At 43.5% G+C, this 24,243-nt stretch overlaps 1 pseudogene; it reads left to right on the top strand.

Moving 5' to 3' along the window:
• The first annotated feature begins 1,031 nt into the window (after nt 1-1,031).
• The window catches only part of LOC147987232 (uncharacterized), a 41,302-nt pseudogene continuing 18,090 nt past the window's right edge, over nt 1,032-24,243 (top strand).

The raw sequence follows: 24,243 nt of genomic DNA, 5'->3' as shown, positions 1-24,243 counted from the left end.
CATATAGTCCAGCAAGTTGAAAAAGCTGAAGTTCTCAGCATGAAGAATCACACAACACAGCACCTACATTATGATGATACATTTGGAGATTGCACATACAGTTTTCACATAAGCATAATTGTTCTGGAGATTGCATATACAGTTTTTGACAGCACAGCACCTATGACAGCACATACAGTTTTCGTTACTGCTCCCAAATGAAATGACATTTTGACATGGCTGCAATTTTTAGTGTCTACTTATCTGCAATTTTTCAGTGTCTGCTTAGCAGAAATAGGTTTCAAACTTCAGCTTGCTTTGTATAAGGAGACTAAAAAACTATCTAAGGAGTTCTTCAAGTTCAAGTTACTGCCTGCATGACATTTTCCTACACAATGCTTGTTGTAAATAATTACTTAAAGTAAACACTTTTTTATTTTAGCTTACTTACAACAGAATGCCTATCTTTTTGGTTTTTCAATTCCTTTTGTTTCATTTTCAACATTGCTCTATTTGTAATTAATAGCATTGTTCAAGAAATTTGTATATGCAATCTACAGAGATCCCCCTCCTGACTTTTAGACTGATTTTCCATCAAAATTGAAAATAGTTACACTAAGTTTCAAAATAAAAAATACACTTCTCAGTTTTACAAACTGAAAATTACTCTAAAACTGAAACTTTAACTGACTTTTAGACTGAATTTTTACTCCAAGAGTTTTTATATTCAGATCACTTTAACTGAATTTTACATTGAGTTTTAGATTGAATTTTAAACTTTCTTGCAATATAAGCTTGCCGTACATTTTATATTTAGATCAGGAGCCAAGCTCTAAAATTGAATTTTTAACTGAATTTTTACGACTGCATCTGTTTCAATTTCAGTTTCAGATAAAGTTTATATTCAGATCAGGAGACTGACTTTTAAACTGACTTTATATTCAGTTTCAGGTAAGGACATCAGATAATCTACAGCGAGGGGCGGCCGGCGCGGTGAGCACGAGCCCGCATGCACAAACGGTGACTAAACAAGGAGAAAAACAGGGGAATCGATGGAGACGCTCACCGCGGAGCTGGGGAAGGAGACGGCGAGGCCGAGGGTGGTCGGGGCAGCGCGGATCAACGCCGAGAAGCAGTGGTCGGTGATGAGGAAGAAGAGGTCGATGTGCTCGATCCTTGATGACCCGGCTCCAATCAGTGGACGTACGCGATGAAGGTGATGAAGGTGTTGCTCCTGGCGCAGCTCCTAGGCACGACGACGGAGGACGAGGCGATCGGTGGCCGCGGTGACGCGCGGCGGCGGCGCTCGGGGTGGAGGGAAGGAGCGGGGCAGGCCGTCAGTGGCGAGGACTGAGAGGGCGATTGAGGAGTGGAGGGAAGGAGCGGGGCAGGCCATCGGCGGCGAGGACCGAGACGGCGAGGCGGGGCGCGGGGGTCGTCGGGCGACTAGGGGGGAATGAATCTGGCGAGGGGGGAGTGAATCTGGCGAGCGGGAGGGACGAAAGGATCGGGCGACTAGGGGGAAAGATTACTAATGGCGCACCCCCTAGCGGTGCGCCATTAGTATGTTTTTTTATAGCAATGACGCACCCCCGAGACGGTGCGCCATTAGTATTCTTTTTTTTATATAGCAATGGCGCACCAGCCAGCCGTGCGCCATAAGTAAGATTTTTTTATTATTATTTTGTTGCATCTAATAATTTAATAGAAAATTAATATGAATATGAATATGAATATGAAAATGAATATGAATATGAAACAGTAATAAATTTTTATAAAAACAGTAATAAATTTTTAAAAATATCATCAAATTTGTTATTTGAAAATATTTATGAATCGAAAAAATATCATCAAATTTATTATTTGAAAATATCATCAAATTTGTTATCTGAAAATATAAACAAAATTGTTTTTTTCGATTTTTAGTTGCATTCATTTGTGACGATGGAGCGGGGGAGGGTGCGGGGGGTCGGCGGCGGCGGTGGAGCGGGGAAGGGTGCGGGGGGTCGTCGGCGGCGGTGGAGTGGGGGAGGGTGCGGTGGGTCGTCGGTGGAGGTGGAGCGGGGGAGGGTGCGGGGGGGTCGTCGGCGGCGGTGGAGCGGGGGGAGGGTGCGGGGGGGTGCTCGGCGGCGAGGAAGGTAGCTATCGAGAGGGAGGGGGATCGAGATCGAGTGTCCTCATGAATATTCAATATTTTTTCATATGGAATATAAAAAAATATTATCAAATTTGAAAAAAATATTCATGAATTCAAAAAGTGCCCATAAAATTTAAAAATATTCATGATATCGAAAAGTAAAAAAAAGTGTCCATTACTAGTTTAAATTAGTAATGATGCACTATGCAACGGTGCGTCATTAGTAGTTTTGCAAAAAAGTAAAAAAATACAGTAGTGGCGCACTCTATGACTGATGCGCCATTAGTAATTCTAACTACTAATGGCGCACTCTGCCTGGATGCGCCATTAGTATGTTTGAAAAAATGAAAAAAAACATTTTGTTACTAGTGGCGCACCGTGTGCCTGGTGCGCCATTAGTGTCGCGCACCAACAGATGGTGCGCCATTAGTATATAGTAATGGCGCACCACATGTCTGGTGCGCCATTAGTGTCAATTCCATCTATAGCCCTTTTCCTAGTAGTGTTCGTGCCACACACGCGAGGTGGAGATGAATAGTACTTGTTGGGCGTGTGGCACGAAGTAGCCGCCCACACGTGTGGGCAATTCTAATGTCTGTCCACACACAGCCCGTGTGGGCTGCCTCCTGCTCACACCACACACGGTGTGTGTGCGCATGTCGGATATACCCCACGTGCGACAGTTATCGGCGTCCTTTCCTATTGCGCGATACGGCGAAAGATCTCAACTGTACCCTTTTTGGGGTTTTTCAGAGACAGGCTTTCTGCCGTACTGTACACCAATGAGGACAGTATATCATTCATTGTCCCAAGACACTCGTATACATGCCACAGTGATGGGCGCTAATTAGATAGGTGTGCACTGTTACGCACAAAATATATGCAATGAGAAGTGCAGCAACACGTATGCTTCGTGTACGAATACTGCACGCAAAAATACACTCCTATACATCAGATACAAAGATTAAGGCATGCAGGGAGAACGCTGTGGTGACACTTCGATCAGTACTGCTCAGTCGACGTGCAAAGCCAAAAACACATACCATCCCATCCCTTCAATCACTACGTCCATACTGTGGCGTAGCGTGTGGCTAATTAGCATAGGACAGGAGACGAACAACGGTAGTGACGAACGACGTGTCATTTGCTACACGGTCCACTCATCCGCGTGCAATTGCTTTTTTACAGCCTGTGCAAACCAAATACTCCCTTCGTATCACAACCAAGTGATGTTTTATACGTTGAAGTTTGAAAACCATCCGCATAGATGTATCTGAAAATACATTTGTAGAATCTTATAGTTTTCCTGGTTCTTATAGATGTATAATAGAAATTAATTGTCAAAGTTACATACTTTTAGGTACATCTATGAGTACGGTTTTCAAATTTCCAAACAAAATAAGTTTTTTCAACAAAGAGTAATATATAAATGCCAAGATGACACCAATTACATCTAGCCTCTGTGCTGACAAAATATCAAGACCAAATCGACATATCAAATATGTGCGCATTTAAAAGATTAAAGAGAATAAGAAGGAAAAATAAAGAGAGCCGACGTTGGGATCCAACCACGGAGAGTCGGATATTGAGCTTTCCTCGCAAAAAACATTGCTTGGTGTAACCTTCGAAGGTTGAACCTAGGGTTTTAACCTAGTGTGGACAGAACCATGCGCCACCAAGTCAAAGTCCTTGTGTGTTGCCGGCTTGTCGCCACCTTTCTTATTAGGGAAATTTGAAATCTGAAATGTTCGGTGCCATACATCCCCGGAGGCAGATGCTTGCGTGCATATACCTAGTGTGGATAGAACCATGCGACTAAATCCATGAACACAAAACTGCTGCAGAACACAAAGAGCGGAGAAGGCGTTCTACCGCCCCCGGTATCCTCTCAGTAATTTGCCATGTACACTACTTGTGCTATGGGCTGACATCCAAAATGTTCTGCTTTTCGATTCCGTACGTGAAGATCAACTGATCGATCAGATCACATCATCTCGAGCAAAGAGCTGAGAGCAGAGAGCAGAGAAGCGATCGCAAGAATACATATGACGCCCGGAATTACTGTTACCCGAGGGCTAATTAGCATGGGACAAGACGAAGTACTGTGGCTGGCGAGGAACGGTGCGTGACCACTGACCACTTGTCATTAGGCAGCGTGTGTACCAGATGATCGATGGTCCACCCCGCACGCGTGCACTAGATTCTCTTCATGCTATTATTATGGGCGTGTGCAAATAAAGTACACTAAAATAGCGCTAGAGTCAACCGAAAAGTGCCTGCAGCTCCCGGTCTCCATTGCTCTTGGTATTTGAAAATTTTAAAAAAACACACTGTTGTTGCTAAAAAAAAATCTTAAATCAAATACGTGAATACATACACACATTCCTAAGGCCTGGTAAAAAGCTGAAAAATAAATACTTTGTATTTTGAGAAATGTAAAAAGGAGAAATTTCTGACATAAATGGCATCCATTTTCTCCTATATACTGTCAGAATTTTATTTTATTTTCTATAGCGCAAAAAAACCGAGATTTCTACCAAAACTTGCCACGGGTATTCGGTATATGTATATGTATCCCCGGAAAAAATACACATTTTTTTGAAACTTCAAAAACATAAATTTTAAAATGTTTAAATATAAAGAGCAGTGGAGCTCGGGTGCTGCAATCCCTCTCTCTAGAGTCAACTGCTCTAACTCTCATGTTGGTCGCTGTATACAAGTTGACGTGGGCGCTTATTTTTGTGTGTTGTACGATTGCACGTATCTTGCGAGAAACATGATTGCATGTACCAACAGATCAAAGCGTGCGAGCGCGCGTAGGAATCAGTCCCTACAAAGTAGGCCCTAAGAGCATCCAGGGTCAGACTTAATAAATTCGGCCTAACAAACGTCCGCAAATGCGTCTGGTCGTGTTCATGGACAGCGATCGGTCACATCTTAAATTTGATACTCTGCATCCGAGTGTCTTATATTTTGACCCTTAAATCCATATAAAATATGCAAAAGAAGCCTACGTACTACCCTAGCTTCGTCGTCGGAGATGTCCACGACGTTGGTGCCGGGCGCCGGGTGGACGGGCGCGTAGGAGGGCTCCGGCTCCTCCTCCTCCTCCTCCTCGACCTCATCCATGTAGGTGAACATCTCTTCTCCTCCACGACGTGCTGCGTGTTCATCTCGTGCCGGCGACGGCGTCTCGCCTCCGCATCCGACTCCGAGCAGAGAGAATCGAGGATGGCCTGCTGCTCCGGCTGTAGATTCGCGTCCCTGGCGTCCCCCACATCCTCCTCCTCCTCCGGATCCACTGCATCCGGGAGAGCCCCACGGCAATCCAGGCTTCGTGCTTTGCCAGGATCTGCTCAAGGAGCTGCAGCCTGCAGCCGGCGCTCCGGTGTTAGAAAGGGGTGGCCCCTTGTCCGGCGGATGGTTTGAGGGAAATGTGGAGGGGTAGGGTTTCGATGCCGGTGGTTGGCTTAAATAGCTAGGCTAGGCACTATGCGGGGTAGCGTCACGCGATGACATCATGCCGATGAAGGAGACGAGTTTTGGAGTGACGGGTTTCCGAACAATTCCATGTGGGACCCTGGCGTCAGTCCTACGTGGCGGGCGCGCCCAGGCGCCCCATATCCGACTCATATTTGGGTTGGGATATGAGGGGTACCGGCCAGTCCGGAAGTTTGAGCCCCGTTTGAGGCGCACGTCTGGGTCAAAATATCGTGACCGGTTAGTGACCGGACGACCCGACCGGGTGTTTGAGACGGATTTAAGATGTCCGGTTGTAAATGCTCTAAAGCTTTGATCATAACAAAGTGTCGACGCGACGAGGAAAAACATCATTCTATGCCAGCAGAACGTTCAATGTGGCAGGACAAAGTGTGTGGGTTCACACGGAAAAAATGCTTGCCTGCTAGCTACTGTGTGTCGATTCGCAGACAGTGGAGACACGGTCAGCCAGGTCCAGGTGTACGGGCCACCGGGCACGCACGCACGCACCGCATTAACAAGGGCTCAAACACACGCGTACGCCACAGTAACTGGGGCTACGCACCACTGTAGGTACGTGTACGCACGCGCTCCACGGGCTGTCCGCCCTGTTCTGTACCCACACGCACGCGCACGAGCGGGCGACGCCCTGCGGCGATCGCTACGCCTACGTACGTGCGCTCGCACGGGGCCCCGGCCGGTCGCTGCGGGTTCGCCTCCGTGCACAGGGAAACGAGATCGGCGAGGCGATCCGATCCCGGTGAGCGCGCCGTACGTCGCGTCCCACCCGTGGGGTGGGTGCCCCCGCGCACAGTTCGCCGGACCGCGCGCTGCCACCAACCATTTTGTGTATGTGTATACACGCACGCGTACGACGATTTGCAAGCAGACATGGCCTTTGCTGCGCGAGTGAGCCAGGGCCATGAGGGAGCCCGACGTGCCAGCGGCCGCGCGCGTACGTGGAGCTAAGCTACGTAGTACATAGCTTGGTTGGCACGCAAAGTTGATGTACTGCTGGTCAATGTGATTGTGTCGGTATAGTCGTGTGACACTGTCGGCTCTCGCTTCATGTGCGGCGGTCATTGAATTCTTTCAGGAAAAAACATTCTCCCAAAATAGAATCTGTCAGATCACACTGCGTTCCACGACAAGTTTGTGTGTTTCAGCTTCATTGAAGTAGAACTCCACTCCATTTCATAGTGTGCTGACGAAGTTCTCAGCGTCACGTTTGTAACCCCCACTAGCTTTCTTGGTACAAGCAAATAAACTCTTGTACTCCCTCCGATTTGCTGTTTGATCGGCTAATGGAAATGTTTCCTAGGGTTTTTCATCCCAGGTGACCTTTAAAAAAAGAAAGCCCGTCCAAGCTTAAAAAAAACCGACAAGATGCAATGAGGACGTGAAAAACACACACGAGTGCAGCAAGAAATGCCGCCAACGTGCCGCCGAGGAGAAGAGGATGAGATATAGCGCCACAGCCGATATCCACCCACACTCAACGCCGACGACCCCAAGAACAGCGTCGCCAACCGCACTCCAGCCGAATCGGACGAAGGTTTCACCAGGAGTGTCGAGGGAGAGGACCATGGCAGCTCCCGAGAGGAGCGCGACACCGGCAACGCTGAAGAGCAAAACTTTCGCTCTCCCCGCCCCCCTCAACTAAAACCCACTACGCCACAAGGCCACCCCGAGAGGGGCACCACAAAGAGCCGAGAACTACAAATCTAGATAAGGGCTAAGCCACCCACATAGTTGAGGCACACCGCCAACACCTGCTTCAACGCTACTCATCGGAGAGCCAACCGTGAAGCCTGTCACCCCCGGCATCCATGGACTCGAATCCGTCCCCATCCCAGGCTTGCCACCACAAACCACTAAAAAGACAAGTGGGAAGCCCCTCCCACCCCCCCCCCCCCTCCCAACCCCCCGGCCAGAAAGATCTGTATGTCATCACCCTACCCTGCCCCTCCCGGGCAAGGTCGAGATTCAATGTGGAGCACAAGCACCATACAAGAGGAAGGAATGAATTTGTGGCACGCCTAACGATAAATCCATCGCCCCAACGATGGAAAGAACCTGGGAGGAATCTAGCCCTTTGGCACGGGCGGCGTAGTCCCGACTAGGGTTTGGTGAGGATCCGCCCTCGAGTCGACGTCATGACCGGATGGAACTCGTAACATTTTTTTCAATTGCACAAAACAATTTTTTTAATTACACTAACTTTTTTATGATGTCACTTTTTAAGTATTTTTTAAATGTCACAACATTATTTTGAATTCTACCACATTTTTTAAAATAACGCAAACAATTTCATTAAACTGCCTTACATGTTTTAAAGTCACTTTAAATGATTAAGTAAATTCAAGTTTTGGAATATATTTATTTGATTTTTTTCTAAAAATATGAAGAAACTAAAAATGAAAGAAAGAAAAAAAAGATAAAGAAAATAAACTAACCTTTAAGAACTTTCTTGGGCTGGCCCATTAGTAGCAACCCCTCAGGAGAGACAGGTTTCTGTCCGGGCACCCCTATAACCTCCGAACTCAATAACTAAGGATCACTTTTTGCAAAGGTCATTCCCATCTCCCAGATTGCAACAAATGGTGCATTGCATGTACGTCACTTGTTGCTGGACGTTTTTTTTCGTAGATCTATTTATTCAAAATGTTTTATCTTTTAAACCGTGCGTTCAAATCTCGAACCATTTTCAACATTTGATTCCTCGTGTGTCGAGATTTTCAAAATTAGTCCACGTTAATAGGTATTGACATACTTTTTCTTCATAAAAAATGGAGAAAAAAACAGAACCGGGAGCATGTTTTTTCCCTTTCCGAAAGAGGCACGAGTGTGCCTCTCGCAAAAGCAAATCCGTGCCTCCACTGGAAGTAAACCCGTGCCCCTCGTGGATGGGAAAAATGCGTTATTTCCATTTCGTGCCTCTCGCGGAAGGAAAGTTTCCAACAGGCACGGCCCTGTCTCTTGCAAAAGGAAAAAAAACACCTTTTTCTGTTTTCGAGAGACACGGTGGTGCCTCTCGTGGAAGCAAAAAACGTCTTTTATCGCAAATAAAATTGTCCAAAAGCTAAGAAATACTAGTGGAAAACCAAAAAGCCAAAAAAGGGGAAAATAAAAAAACAAGAATCAGAGGGAGTGCCCAGAGCATAACACGTGGCGGCAGCTGAGAGAGCCAAGTCCATCCCCAGGAGGCCCATGGGAGGATCCCGAAGGAGGTCTCGTTAACTAGAAACTCCCCTATACCTCGCCTTCAGCGAGTATAACATCCGACAGCTAAAGGGGGCGAGCAAGATGGGCCGGCCCACACGCGCGCGAGGCCAAAGCCTGTTTTTCTAGGGTTTTTTTTTTACTTTTCGGTTTTTGTTTTTTATTCTTGTACTTTTCTATACTTCCAAATATTCTAAATATATATTACATAAAACAATCTAGAAAATATTCTAAAAACGTTGAATAAGTATTTCAGAAATTTTGAACAAATATTTGAAAAATATTAATAAAGCATTCTAAAAATGTTGAACAAGCATTCAGAATATGTTGAACAAGTACTTCAAAAATAATTAATTAAGCATTGGGAAAAATGTTTAACAAGTATTTGAAAAATGTTAATCAAGCATTACAAAAATGTTAAACATGTATAGAAAAATTGTTGTTCATCTATTAATAAATTATGAAATTTTTTGATCGCGTATATAAAATATTAATCAAGAATCTGGAAAAAATATTGGATAATGATTTGAAAAAATATTAAACAAGCATTTTAAAAATGTATAAAAATGTGGACCATGTATTAAAAATATGAAAAAAAATCATGTATATAAAAATTAAAATAGAATAAAAACTAGAGAAGGAAAAAAGGAAACAAAATACAGTAAAAAAAAAAGAAAAAACTAAGAAAACCGGCTCTTCTACCTCAAGAAGGACGCTCCCTACGAACACCAGCTGGGGTCGGAGTGGCTAGCGGCGATGCGGTCATGGCCGGCCCAACTACCTGCCGCAGAGGCGATTCCTTCAGCGAGAGCAGCTTCTCTCTCTCGCTTTATGCGAGAAATAGCTGTCACGTTTGTGTCTCGCTATAAGCGAGCGAAATTCTTATTTGCCGCGCGTTGCGGCCAACTGTGCCGCCTCGCACAAGGGATGCGCACCAGCGAAGCATGTGGGTGTGCCCATTTTACATGTTCGTTCATTCCGGTTTGGGAACCTTCTAGTAGGTTCCTGTCCGGTTTGGGGAACCTTCTAGAAGCTTCCTGAAACGGTTTTCCTGCTTCCTTTTTCTTTTTTTCTTATTAATTTGTTCTATTTTCTTTTCCAGAAATGTTTTTTGAATTTAAAATATTGTTTGAAATTTGAAAAAAATCCATTTTTTAATTGTGTTCAAAAATTTAAAAATGATTCATTTTTTCATAAATGTTCGAGAATTTGAAATTTCTATCTGCGTTTCTCAAAAGGCATTCAGAAATCGCAAAAGGCATTTCCCAAAAAGCATTCAGAATTTACAAGAAATATACAGAGAACTTAAAAACATAATCTACCGCCACTGTTAGTTCGTAAATTTTTCACGCTATGAACAGTCATGAAGGGTCCTATTGCATTTTCTGTGGATTTTTTATGCTGCACTGTTGCGCTACAGTGTGGGTCACTTATGTTTCGCACAGCAGTTTAGCGCAGCGTGCGTAACATAGGTCGAAATCACTAGTTAAGGATTACCACTTGTAAAGGTCACTGCTCAACTTCTTGGTGCTGACAACTGGGCACACTTTAACCTGGGAGTTTTCTCTTTTCTGTAGATTTGTTTATTCAAAACGTTTTATGTCTTAACTGTGCATCCAATAACAAACCATTTTCATCATTAAATTTCTCACGTCAAGATCTTTGAAACTAGATCTCATGTTAATAGGTTCGCTGAATTTTTTATGAAAAATTTAAAAACCAAAAAAATACCCAAAAACAAATTTAAAAAACGGCAACCATAAAAAGGTACCGAAAAATTGACGAAAAAAAACTGGACTCACACTTACATTTTTCACCTTTTTTTGAAAGCACGGGCTAACAATTTTGCTTTTTTGAAAGAAAACCAGCTATGCTTCGCAAAAGAGAAAAAAGCAAAAAAGCAAAAAAAAAATCTTCAAAACCGAGGAAATATCAAGTAAAAACCAAAAAGCCAAAAAAAATCTGAATACAAAAACAAGCACAGAAAATAAAAAAAGCCAAAATCCAGAGGGAGCGCTCGTGGCTGGACACACCACTTAACACGCTCTCATTTTATTTATTTTTTACGAAAAGGCTTTCATGGCTAGCTTTATTAACATCAAATAACACTTACATGTCAGCTAAAAAATTAGCAAGAAACACAGCAGGTGCATCCACCCATAAAGATGGATTGTTTGCACGACTCCAATGAGCTAGCTCATGAGCAACTACATTAGACTCTCTATTACAATACTCAATAGTAACCTTCCCGATCTCTCTAAGTAAAACTCTGCAAATCTCCAATATGGGAGCTACAATCATTGAATTACCTCCGTTTCGCCTTAAAGCTTCCACCACCATGATATTGTCCATTCTTATCAGAACATTGTTGCATCCTATGTTTTGTATAAGTTTGAGCCCTTCAAGTAACGCGGTAACTTCTATAGAAACAATTTCGGGCACATGCTCGAGTCCAGTCGTGGATGCCGAGATAAAGTTTCCTCTGTGATCTCTGACTATGGCACCACAAGAACCCGAGTAATCTTCTTCAACAAAGATGCATCGACGTTAAGTATTTGCTGGCTTTCTAAAGCGGGGCTCCATCTGTTCAATCTAGGCATTGTATTTGCTTTCCCCGCTGCCCAAACAAAGTTCAAAGTTAGAGCAATAATTGCTAGTGCAGAACACACCGGTGTTTGAACCAGTTCACCTCAGACGTGTTGCGTGCGCTGCCACCATATATACCACCCAGCCGTGGCCACCAACTCCGGCAATTCGATCTGCTCCAAGAACTGACACTGGGTTGATTTATCACATAGTAGGAAGTCTAGCACTTCAGTATAAGCTTTTCCACACCCAGGGATTTCCACACTGCCCTTGCTCGATTACATGTGAACAAAGCATGCTTTATATCTTCATCTGCTCCTCTGCAGATAGGACATTCTAAAACGTTTCCAACATGGTGATTAGCTAGTACAGATAAGGTATCTCCACACGAATATTTTGATCTTCCCTGGGAGCTTCAAATTCCATAGTTTCCTCCATACCGGGTGTGGTGAAGAACTACCATAGCCCCCTGCCGCTGAGTTATTCCCCAAATATGTTTCTTCCCACTATTTGTAATATGCAGAACAAACCGAGAAAATACCATTTTTTTGGGTTAATTTGATAAATGCCACTTCAATTATGGCGATTCTGAGAAATGCCACCGCAATTTCCAAATTTTGAAAAATGCCATTTCATGCCACTTCCAGTGGCATTTTTCGAAGTCTGCAGTGGTGTTTTTCAAAGATTGCAAAATTTGCAGTGGCATTTTTCAAAGTTTGGAAATTGCAATGGCATTTTTATGAATCGCCATAATTGGAGTGGCATTTATCTAATTAACCCTTTTTTTAATTGCCAAGCAACAAAATCCTTTGTGAATTGCTGGAACAACGGAATTGTTGGGGAACGTAGTAATTTCAAAATTTTCCTACGCACACGCAAGATCATGGTGATGCATAGCAACGAGAGGGGAGAGTGTTGTCCACGTACCCTCGTAGACCGAAAGCGGAAGCGTTAGCACAACGCGGTTGATGTAGTCGTACGTCTTCACGATCTGACCGATCAAGTACTGAACGTACGGCACCTCCGAGTTCAGCACACGTTCAGCCTGATGACGTCCCTCGAACTCCGATCCAGCCGAGTGTTGAGGGAGAGTTTCGTCAGCATGACGGCGTGGTGACGATGTTGATGTTCTACGGACGCAGGGCTTCGCCTAAGCACCGCTACAGTATTATCGAGGTGGACTATGGTGGAGGGGGCACCGCACACGGCTAAGAGATCAATGATCAATTATTGTGTCTCTAGGGTGCCCCCCTGCCCCCGTATATAAAGGAGCAAGGGGGGTGTGGCCGGCCAAGGGAGAGGGCGCGCCAGGAGGAGTCCTACTCCCACTGGGAGTAGGACTCCCCCCCCCTTTCCTAGTTGGATTAGAACTTGAGGGGGAAGGAGTGGAGGAGAAGGAAGGAAGGGGGGGGGGCGCCGCCCCCCTCTCCTTGTCCTATTCAGACTAGGGGGAGGGGCGCGCGGCCAGCCCTTGCCTCCTCTCATCTCTTCTACCTAGGCCCACTAAGGCCCATATGATTCCCGGGGAGTTCCGGTAACCTCCCGGTAGTCCGGTAAAATCTCGATTTTACCCGGAACACTTCCGATATCCAAACATAGGCTTCCAATATATCAATCTTCATGTCTCGACCATTTCGAGACTCCTCGTCATGTCTGTGATCACATCCGGGACCCCGAACAACCTTCGGTACATCAAAACATATAAACTCATAATATAACTGTCATCGTAACAATAAGCGTGCGGACCCTACGGGTTCGAGAACTATGTAGACATGACTGAGACACGTCTCCGGTCAATAACCAATAGCGGAACCTGGATGCTCATATTGGCTCCTACATATTCTATGAAGATCTTTATCGGTCAGACCGCATAACAATATACGTTGTTCCCTTTGTCATCGGTATGTTACTTGCCCGAGATTCGATCGTCGGTATCTCAATACCTAGTTCAATCTCGTTACCGGCAAGTATCTTTACTCGTTCCGTAATACATCATCCCGCAACTAACTCATTAGTTGCAATGCTTGCAAGGATTTAAGTGATGTGCATTACCGAGAGGGCCCAGAGATACCTCTCCGACAATTGGAGTGACAAATCCTAATCTTGAAATACGCCAACCCAACAAGTACCTTCGGAGACACCAGTTACATTGTGACATTTGGTAGCACACAAAGTGTTCCTCCGGTAAACGGGAGTTGCATAATCTCATAGTCATAGGAACATGTATAAGTCATGAAGAAAGCAATAGCAACATACTAAACGATCGTGTGCTAAGCTAACGGAATGGGTCATGTCAATCACATCATTCTCCTAATGATGTGATCCCGTTAATCAAATGAAAACCCATGTCAATGGCTAGGAAACTTAACCATCTTTGATCAACGAGCTAGTAAAGTAGAGGGATACTAGTGACACTCTGTTTGTCTATGTATTCACACATGTATTATGTTTCCGGTTAATACAATTCTAGCATGAATAATAAACATTTATCATGATATAAGGAAATAAATAATAACTTTATTATTGCCTCTAGGGCATATTTCCTTCAGTCTCCCACTTGCACTAGAGTCAATAATCTAGATTACACAGTTATGATTCTAACACCCATGGAGCCTTGGTGCTGATCATGTTTTGCTCGTGGAAGAGGCTTAGTCAACGGGTCTGCAACATTCAGATCTGTATGTATCTTGCAAATTTCTATTTCTCCCACCTGGACTAGATCCCGGATGGAATTAAAGCGTCTATTGATGTGCTTGGTTCTCTTGTGAAATCTGGATTCCTTCGCTAAGGCAATTGCTCGAGTATTCTCACAAAAGATTTTCATTGGACCCGATGCACTAGGTATGACACCTAGATCGGATATGAACTCCTTCATTCAGACTCCTTCATTTGCTGCTTCCGAAGCAGCTATGTACTCCGCTTCACATGTAGATCCCGCCACGACGCTTTGTTTAGAACTGCACCAACTGACAGCTCCACCGTTCAATGTAAACATGTATCCGGTTTGCGATTTAGAATCGTCCGGATCAGTGTCAAAGCTTGCATCAACGTAACCATTTACGATGAGTTCTTTGTCACCTCCATAAACGAGAAACATATCCTTAGTCCTTTTCAGGTACTTCAGGATGTTCTTGACCGCTGTCCAGTGATCCACTCCTGGATTACTTTGGTACCTCCCTGCTAGACTTATAGTAAGGCACACATCAGGTCTGATACACAGCATTGCATACATGATAGAGCCTATGGCTGAAGCATAGGGAACATCTTTCATTTTCTCTCTATCTTCTGCAGTGGTTGGGCATTGAGTCTTACTCAACTTCACACCTTGTAACACAGGCAAGAACCCTTTCTTTGCTTGATCCATTTTGAACTTCTTGAAAACTTTGTCAAGGTATGTGCTTTGTGAAATTCCAATTAAGCGTCTTGATCTATCTCTATAGATCTTAATGCCCAATATATAAGCAACTTCACCGAGGTCTTTTATTGAAAAACTCTTATTCAAGTATCCCTTGATGCTATCCAGAAATTCTATATCATTTCCAATCAGCAATATGTCATCCACATATAATATCAGAAATGTTACAGAGCTCCCACTCACTTTCTTGTAAATACAGGCTTCTCCAAAAGTCTGTATAAAACCAAATGCCTTGATCACACTATCAAAGCGTTTATTCCAACTCCGAGACGCTTGCACCAGTCCATAAATGGATCGCTGGAGTTTGCACACTTTGTTAGCTCCCTTTGGATCGACAAAACCTTCTAGTTGCATCATATACAACTCTTGTTCCAGAAATCCATTCAAGAATGCAGTTTTGACATCCATCTACCATATTTCATAATCATAAAACGCGGCAATTGCTAACATGATTCGGACAGACTTAAGCATCGCTACGGGTGAGAAGGTCTCATCGTAGTCAATCCCTTGAACTTGTCGAAAACCTTTCGCAACAAGTCGAGCTTTGTAGACAGTAACATTACCGTTAGCGTCGGTCTTCTTCTTGAAGATCCATTTATTCTCAATTGCTTGCCGATCAACGGGCAAGTCAACCAAAGTCCACACTTTGTTCTCATACATGGATCCCATCTCAGATTTCATGGCTTCAAGCCATTTTGGGGAATCTGGGCTCACCATCGCTTCTTCATAGTTCGTAGGTTCATCATGATCTAATAGCATGACTTCTAGAACAGGATTACCGTACCACTTTGGTGCGGATCTTACTCTGGTTGATCTACGAAGATCAGCAACTTGATCTGACGTTTCATGATCATCATCATTAACTTCCTCACTAGTTGGTGTAGGTGTCACAGAAACCGATTTCTGTGATGTACTACTTTCCAATAAGGGAGCAGGTACAATTACCTCATCAAGTTCTACTTTCCTCCCACTCACTTCTTTCGAGGGAAACTCCTTCTCTAGAAAGGATCCATTCTTGGCAAAGAATGTCTTGCCTTCGGATCTGTGATAGAAGGTGTACCCAACAGTCTCCTTTGGGTATCCTATGAAGACACATTTCTCCGATTTGGGTTCGAGCTTATCAGGTTGAAGCTTTTTCACACAAGCATCGCAGCCCCAAACTTTCAGAAATGACAACTTTCGTTTCTTGCCAAACCATAGTTCATAAGGCGTCGTCTCGACGGATTTTGATGGTGCCCTATTTAACGTGAATGCGGCCGTCTCTAAAGCATAACCCCAAAACGATAGCGGTAAATCTGTAAGAGACATCATAGGTCGCACCATATCTAGTAAAGTACGATTACGACGTTCGGACACACCATTATGTTGTGGTGTTCCGGGTGGCGTGAGTTGCAAAACTATTCCGCATTGTTTCAAATGTAGATCAAACTCGTAACTCAAATATTCTCCTCCACGATCAGATCGTAGAAACTTTATTTTCTTATTACGATGATTTTCAACTTCACTCTGAAATTCTTTGAACTTTTCAAATGTTTTAGACTTATGCTTCATCAAGTAGATATACCCATATCTGCTTAAATCATCTATGAAGGTGAGAAAATAACGATTTCCGCCACGAGCCTCAACATTCATCGGACCACATACAGTATGTATGATTTCCAACAAATCTGTTGCTCTCTCCATAGTACCGGAGAATGGCGTTTTAGTCATCTTGCCCATGAGGCACGGTTCGCAAGTACCAAGTGATTCATAATCAAGTGGTTCCAAAAGTCCATCAGTATGGAGTTTCTTCATGTGCTTTATACCGATATGACCTAAACGGCAGTGCCACAAATAAGTTGCACTATCATTATCAACTCTGCATCTTTTGGCTTCAACATTATGAATATGTGTATCACTACTATCGAGATTCATCAAAAATAGACCACTCTTCAAGGGTGCATGACCATAAAAGATATTACTCATATAAATAGAACAACCATTATTCTCTGATTTAAATGAATAGCCGTCTCGCATCAAACAAGATCCAGATATAATGTTCATGCTCAACGCTGGCACCAAATAACAATTATTTAGGTCTAATACTAATCCCGAAGGTAGATGTAGAGGTAGTGTGCCGACCGCGATCACATCGACTTTGGAACCGTTTCCCACGCGCATCGTCACCTCGTCCTTTGCCAGTGTTCACTTAATCCGTAGTCCCTGTTTCGAGTTGCAAATATTAGCTACAGAACCAGTATCAAATACCCAGGTGTTACTGCGAGCTCTAGTAAGGTACACATCAATAACATGTATATCACATATACCTTTGTTCACCTTGCCATCCTTCTTATCCGCCAAATACTTGGGGCAGTTCCGCTTCCAGTGACCAGTCTGCTTGTAGTAGAAGCACTCAGTTTCAGGCTTAGGTCTAGACTTGGGTTTCTTTTCCTGAGCAGCAACTTGCTTGCTGTTCTTCTTGAAGTTCCCCTTCTTCTGCCCTTTGCCCTTTTTCTTGAAACTAGTGGTCTTGTTGACCATCAACACTTGATGCTCCTTCTTGATTTCTACCTCCGCAGCTTTTAGCATTGCGAAGAGCTCGGGAATTGTCTTATTCATCCCTTGCATATTATAGTTCATCACGAAGCTCTTGTAGCTTGGTGGCAGTGATTGAAGAACTCTGTCAATGACACTATCAACCGGAAGATTAACTCCCAGCTGAGTCAAGTGATTATGGTACCCAGACATTCTGAGTATATGTTCACTGACAGAACTATTCTCCTTCATCTTGCAACTGTAGAACTTATTGGAGACTTCATATCTCTCAATCCGGGAATTTGCTTGAAATATTAACTTCAACTCCTGGAACATCTCATATGCTCCATGATGTTCAAAACGTCGTTGAAGTCCCGGTTTTAAGCCGTAAAGCATGGCACACTGAACTATCGAGTAGTCATCAACACGCAACTGCCAGGCATTCACAATGTCTGCAGTTGCTGGCGCAGGAGGTACACCTAGCGGTGCTTCCAGGACGTAACTCTTCTGTGCAACAATGAGGATAATCCTCAAGTTACGGACCCAGTCCGTGTAATTGCTACCATCATCTTTCAACTTTGTTTTCTCGAGGAACGCATTAAAATTCAACGGAACAACAGCACGGGCCATCTATCTACAATCAAACATAGACAAGCAAGATACTATCAGGTACTAAGTTCATGATAAATTTAAGTTCAACTAATCATATTACTTAAGAACTCCCACTTAGAAAGACATCCCTCTAATCCTCTAAGTGATCACGTGATCCAAATCAACTAAACCAAAACCGATCATCACGTGAAATGGAGTAGCTTTCAATGGTGAACATCACTATGTTGATCATATCTACTATATGATTCACGCTTGACCTTTCGGTCTCGGTGTTCTGAGGCCATATCTGCATATGCTAGGCTCGTCAAGTTTAACCTGAGTATTCTGCGTGTGCAAAACTGGCTTGCACCCGTTGTAGATGGATGTAGAGCTTATCACACCCGATCATCACGTGGTGTCTGGGCACGACGAACTTTGGCAACGGTACATACTCAGGGAGAACACTTTTATCTTGAAATTTAGTGAGAGATCATCTTATAATGCTACCGTCAATCAAAGCAAGATAAGATGCATAAAAGATAAGCATCACATGCAATCAATATAAGTGATATGATATGGCCATCATCATCTTGTGCTTATGATCTCCATCTCCGAAGCACTCTCATGATCACCATCGTCACCGGCGCGACACCTTCATCTCCATCGTAGCATCGTTGTCGTCTCGCCAATCTTATGCTTCCACGACTATTGCTACCGCTTAGTGATAAAGTAAAGCATTACAGGACGATTGCATTGCATACAATAAAGCGACAACCATATGGCTCCTGCCAGTTGCCGATAACTCGGTTACAAAACATGATCATCTCATACAATAAAATTTAGCATCATGTCTTGACCATATCACATCACAACATGCCCTGCAAAAACAAGTTAGACGTCCTCTACTTTGTTGTTGCAAGTTTTACGTGGCTGCTACGGGCTTACCAAGAACCGTTCTTACCTACGCATCAAAACCACAACGATAGTTTGTCAAGTTGGTGATGTTTTAACCTTCGCAAGGACCGGGCGTAGCCACATTCAGTTCAACTAAAGTTGGAGAAACTGACACCCGCCAGCCACCTATGTGCAAAGCATGTCGGTAGAACCAGTCTCGCGTAAGCGTACGCGTAATGTCGGTCCGAGCCGCTTCATCCAACAATACTGCCGAACCAAAGTATGACATGCTGGTAAGCAGTATGACTTATATCGCCCACAACTCACTTGTGTTCTACTCGTGCATATAACATCAACGCATAAAATCTGGCTCTGATACCACTGTTGGGGAACGTAGTAATTTCAAAATTTTCCTACGCACACGCAAGATCATGGTGATGCATAGCAACGAGAGGGGAGAGTGTTGTCCACGTACCCTCGTAGACCGAAAGCGGAAGCGTTAGCACAACGCGGTTGATGTAGTCGTACGTCTTCATGATCCAACCGATCAAGTACCGAACGTACGGCACCTCCGAGTTCAGCACACGTTCAGCCCGATGACGTCCCTCGAACTCCGATCCAGCCGAGTGTTGAGGGAGAGTTTCGTCAGCATGACGGCGTGGTGACGATGTTGATGTTCTACCGACGCAGGGCTTCGCCTAAGCACCGCTATAGTATTATCGAGGTGGACTATGATGGAGGGGGGCACTGCACACGGCTAAGAGATCAATGATCAATTGTTGTGTCTCTAGGGTGCCCCCCTGCCACCGTATATAAAGGAGCAAGGGGGTGTGGCCGGCCAAGGGAGAGGGCGTGCCAGGAGGGAGTAGGACTCCTCCCCCCTTTCCTAGTTGGATTAGGACTTGAGCGGAAAGGAGTGGAGGAGAAGGAAGGAAGGGGGGCGCCGCCCCCCTCTCCTTGTCCTATTCGGGCAAGGGGGGAGGGGTGCTCGGCCAGCCCTTGCCTCCTCTCCTCTCTTCTACCTAGGCCCACTAAGGCCCATTTGATTCCCGGGGGGTGCCGGTAACCTCCCGGTACTCCGGTAAAATCCCGATTTTACCCGGAACACTTCCGATATCCAAACATAGGCTTCCAATATATCAATCTTCATTTCTCGAGCATTTCGAGACTCCTCGTCATGTCCGTGATCACATCCGGGACTCCGAACAACCTTCGGTACATCAAAACATATAAACTCATAATATAACTGTCATCGTAACGTTAAGCGTGCGGACCCTACGGGTTTGAGAACTATATAGACATGACTGAGACACGACTCCGGTCAATAACCAATAGCAGAACCTGGATGCTCATATTGGCTCCTACATATTCTATGAAGATCTTTATCGGTCAGACCGCATAACAATATACGTTGTTCCCTTTGTCATCGGTATGTTACTTGCCTAAGATTCGATCGTCGGTATCTCAATACCTAGTTCAATCTCGTTACCGGCAAGTCTCTTTACTCATTCCGTAATACATCATCCCGCAACTAACTCATTATTTGCAATGCTTGCAAGGCTTTAAGTGATGTGCATTACCGAGAGGGCCCAGAGATACCTCTCTGACAATCGGAGTGACAAATCCTAATCTCGAAATACGCCAACCCAACAAGTACCTTCGGAGACACCTGTAGAGCACCTTTATAATCACCTAGTTACGTTGTGGCGTTTGGTAGCACACAAAGTGTTCCTTCGGTAAACGGGAGTTGCATAATCTCATAGTCATAGGAACCTGTATAAGTCATGAAGAAAGCAATAGCAACATACTAAACGATCGTGTGCTAAGCTAACGGAATGGGTCATGTCAATCACATCATTCTCCTAATTATGTGATCCCGTTAATCAAATGACAACCCATGTCAATGGCTAGGAAAGTTACCATCTTTGATCAACGAGCTAGTCAAGTAGAGGCATACTAGTGACACTCTGTTTGTCTATGTATTCACACATGTATTATGTTTCCGGTTAATACAATTCTAGCATGAATAATAAACATTCACATGATTACTTGTAGCATGATTTATCCCGTGACCTCAAGAACGAAAGTAACTACTCACAATCAACAAACATGTTCATGATCGGAGGGGTATTAATATGCATAATGGATCTGAACATATAATCTTCCACCAAATAAACCATATAGTAATAATGAACTACAAGTTGTAATCAACACTACTAGCCACCCCTAGCAACAATCTATAGTTCCGGTAACAAGATTGAATACAAGAGATGAACTAGGGTTTGAGATGAGATGGTGCTGGTGAAGATGTTGATGGATATTGCCCTCCCCAAGATGGGAGAGTTGTTGGTGATGATGATGACGATGATTTCCCCCTCCGGGAGGGAAGTTCCCCCGGCAGAATCGCTCCGCCGGAGGGCAAAAGTGCTCCTGCCCCTGTTCCGCCTCGAGACAGCGGTGCTCCGTCCCGAAAGTATTATTGTGATTTTTTTCAAGGTCAAAACCACTTATATACCAGAAGATGGGCACCGGAGGTGGGCCGAGGAGGCCACAACCCACCAGGGCGCACCAGGGGGGCCTGGCGTGCCCAGGTGGGTTGTTCCCACCTTGTGGCCCCCCTCTGGTACTTATTGGCTCCAATATTTCTTATGTATTCCATAAAAAATCTCCATAAATTTTTAGCCCATTTGGAGTTGTGCAGAATAGGTGGCCTGACATAGCTTTTCCAAGTCCAGATTTCCAGCTGCTGGAATTCCCCCTCTTGGTGTGTTCCTTACAAATTATCAGAGAAAAGGCATTAGAATTACTCCAAAAAACATTATAAATAACAGTAAGAAAACATGATGCAAAATGGACGTATCAGCTCCACCAAGCTTAGACCTCGCTTGTCCTCAAGCGAAAACCGAAATCGAAAAACATGTCAACATGCTTTGAGAGAGATGTGTCGATAAAAACAAAATCCAGACATAGGAGTATCATGTTGATCATTAGAACAACAACAAAATTTTACATAAGACTTTTATCATAGAACTTGCATCAGATACTTCCTATGAATAAGTAACAGTTCATCACACGATCGAAGTATAAAGCAAAAACTCTATTAGAAACCAACAAACTATGTTCTTAGTCAACTTTGCAACTACAATTCATCATCTTTTCAGGAAGGGTCACATGTCGGAGCCTTTTAAGCAAGTGCACATACTCAACCATCATATAGTATTCTATGATTGCTAACACTCACTGAGTACACATGAGCAAAACGTTTCAACCGAAAACATAGAAAGATAGGGGCTTATAGTTTTTGCCTCCCAACATACTCACCTCAAGGGTGATGTCAACCATAATAACTCATGCTATCTATATTCAAATGGACATATGTGCCTAGATCTTTCCTCACCACATGATGCTTGCCAAAAGAGAAAAATAAAAGGAATAAAAGGAAATTTTTGACTCTTTGCATAAAAGTAAAAGATAGGCCCTTCGCAGAGGGAAGCATAGGTTGCCATGCGCTTATTTGTTTGCATGCTCAACCCCTTAGTGCAAAAGAACGTCATGTTACATTGCCCCTTAAGATGACAACCTTTATTATGTAGTCTGTCGCTTTTATTCGTTGTCATCCAAGTTCGTGCAACGCTCAATTTTCTCTTGCACTAAAAGATCTCACATATTTAGAAGCAAGTTTTATTGCCTTTTTGCACCAATGACAACTTACTTGAGGGATCTTGTTTAATCCCTAGGTAGGTATGGTGGACACTTGAAAAAAAATTGGGTTTAAGGGTTTTTGGATGCACAAGTAGTATCTCTACTTGGTGCGGAATTTTCGGCTAGCAAAGATGGGGGCAAACATCACATGTTAAAGGATCTATGACAATATGACTTCTATGTGAATATAAAAAAACATAAACCATTAAGTTGTCTTCCTTGTCCAACTTCAACCATTTTGGCATATAATATTTTAATGAGGGCTCACAATCACAAAAGATTTCTAGGATAGTATATCTATATGTGAATCTTCTCTTCCCTTATTAATTTTTTCATGAGTTGCATCACTGACCAATGCTATGTTTGTCAAACTCTAATAAAATTTTCTTACTTATACTTTTCCTTATGTGGTGCTATCACCTACCATAGGATTAGTATATGATCTTATTGATCCATTTCCTTTATTTTATTTGCTTCCTTTCTCGTTTACTTTTCTTTATTTGCAACAAGGAAGTAAAGAAAGTAAAAACTCAAACTAAACTTCATTATATAACTTGCACATGATAACAATGATGTATCACTAAGAAAATTCTCAAAGAATAAAAGATCAGACTAAACTTTATTCATCTAAGCAAAATATCGAACTAAGATAAGTAAAAGCAAAAGATAGTGGGATGATACGATACCGGGGCACCTCCCCCAAGCTTGGCGGAAGCCACGGGGAGTGCCCATACCCGATACTCAATTCTCCTTTGGTGGTATCCATAGGCTCCTCCGGCTTCGTCTCGATCTTCATCAGCCAAACATCTTCTTCCATATGGTTGGAGGAGCAGGAAGACATGATGCCTAGCTTGATAAATCTGATCGGAAACAGCAAGAAAAGAGAACAGAGGATTTTCTCCGTGATACTGTGGTTAATAGGTTAGGGAAGTATATATAGAATTTTTATCTTGCAAGGCAAGCATATAGAAGAAAAATGGAGTACGGGAGGTGTCCCAGGTGGGCACAACCCACCTGGGCGCGCCAGGTATGCCTGGCGCGCCCTGGGGTCTTGTGCCCACTAGGGGACGCTTCCTGGAAGTTTCTTTATTTCCAAAATTTTAAAATATTCCAAAACTTATAAAAAATATTTTTGCAGATTTTTCGGAGTCTGTTTGCTTATCGTACTATGTACCTCCTTATTTTGACGATTCTGGAGTGTTCTCGAAGGACTCTTTTATGTATTCTTACGGTGTCAAAGTTTGGTTAATATTGCTTGCAACATTAATAGGCATACCGGAGATATAATGCTTTATTCGTTGCCCGTTGACAACCTTCGGGTTAGTGCCTTCGAAATTATTTATTTTGATGGCACCGGACCGGTAAACCTCCTCGATGACATAGGGGCCTTCCCATTTGGAGAGGAGTTTTCCTGCAAAGAATCTGAAACGAGAGTTGTACAAAAGAACATATTCTCTGACTTTAAACTCACGCTTTTGAATTCTTTTGTCATGCCATCTTTTAACTTTTTCTTTGAATAACTTTACATTTTTCATATGCTTGGGTTCTCCATTCATCTAATGAGCTTATAGCAAATAACCTCTTTTCACCAGCAAGTTTGAAATCATAGTTGAGTTCTTTAACTGCCCAATATGCTTTGTGTTCTAACTCAAGAGGCAAATGACAAGCTTTTCCATAAACCATTTTATAAGGAGACATACCCATAGGATTTTTTATATGCTGT

Source organism: Triticum urartu, chromosome 2A (assembly GCF_056163025.1).
Source record: "Triticum urartu cultivar PI428250 chromosome 2A, HENAU_Tu73, whole genome shotgun sequence".
Classification (NCBI taxonomy): domain Eukaryota; kingdom Viridiplantae; phylum Streptophyta; class Magnoliopsida; order Poales; family Poaceae; genus Triticum; species Triticum urartu.
The sequence above is the reverse complement of the archived record's forward strand: the minus strand, read 5'-3'. Positions and strand labels throughout refer to the sequence as shown.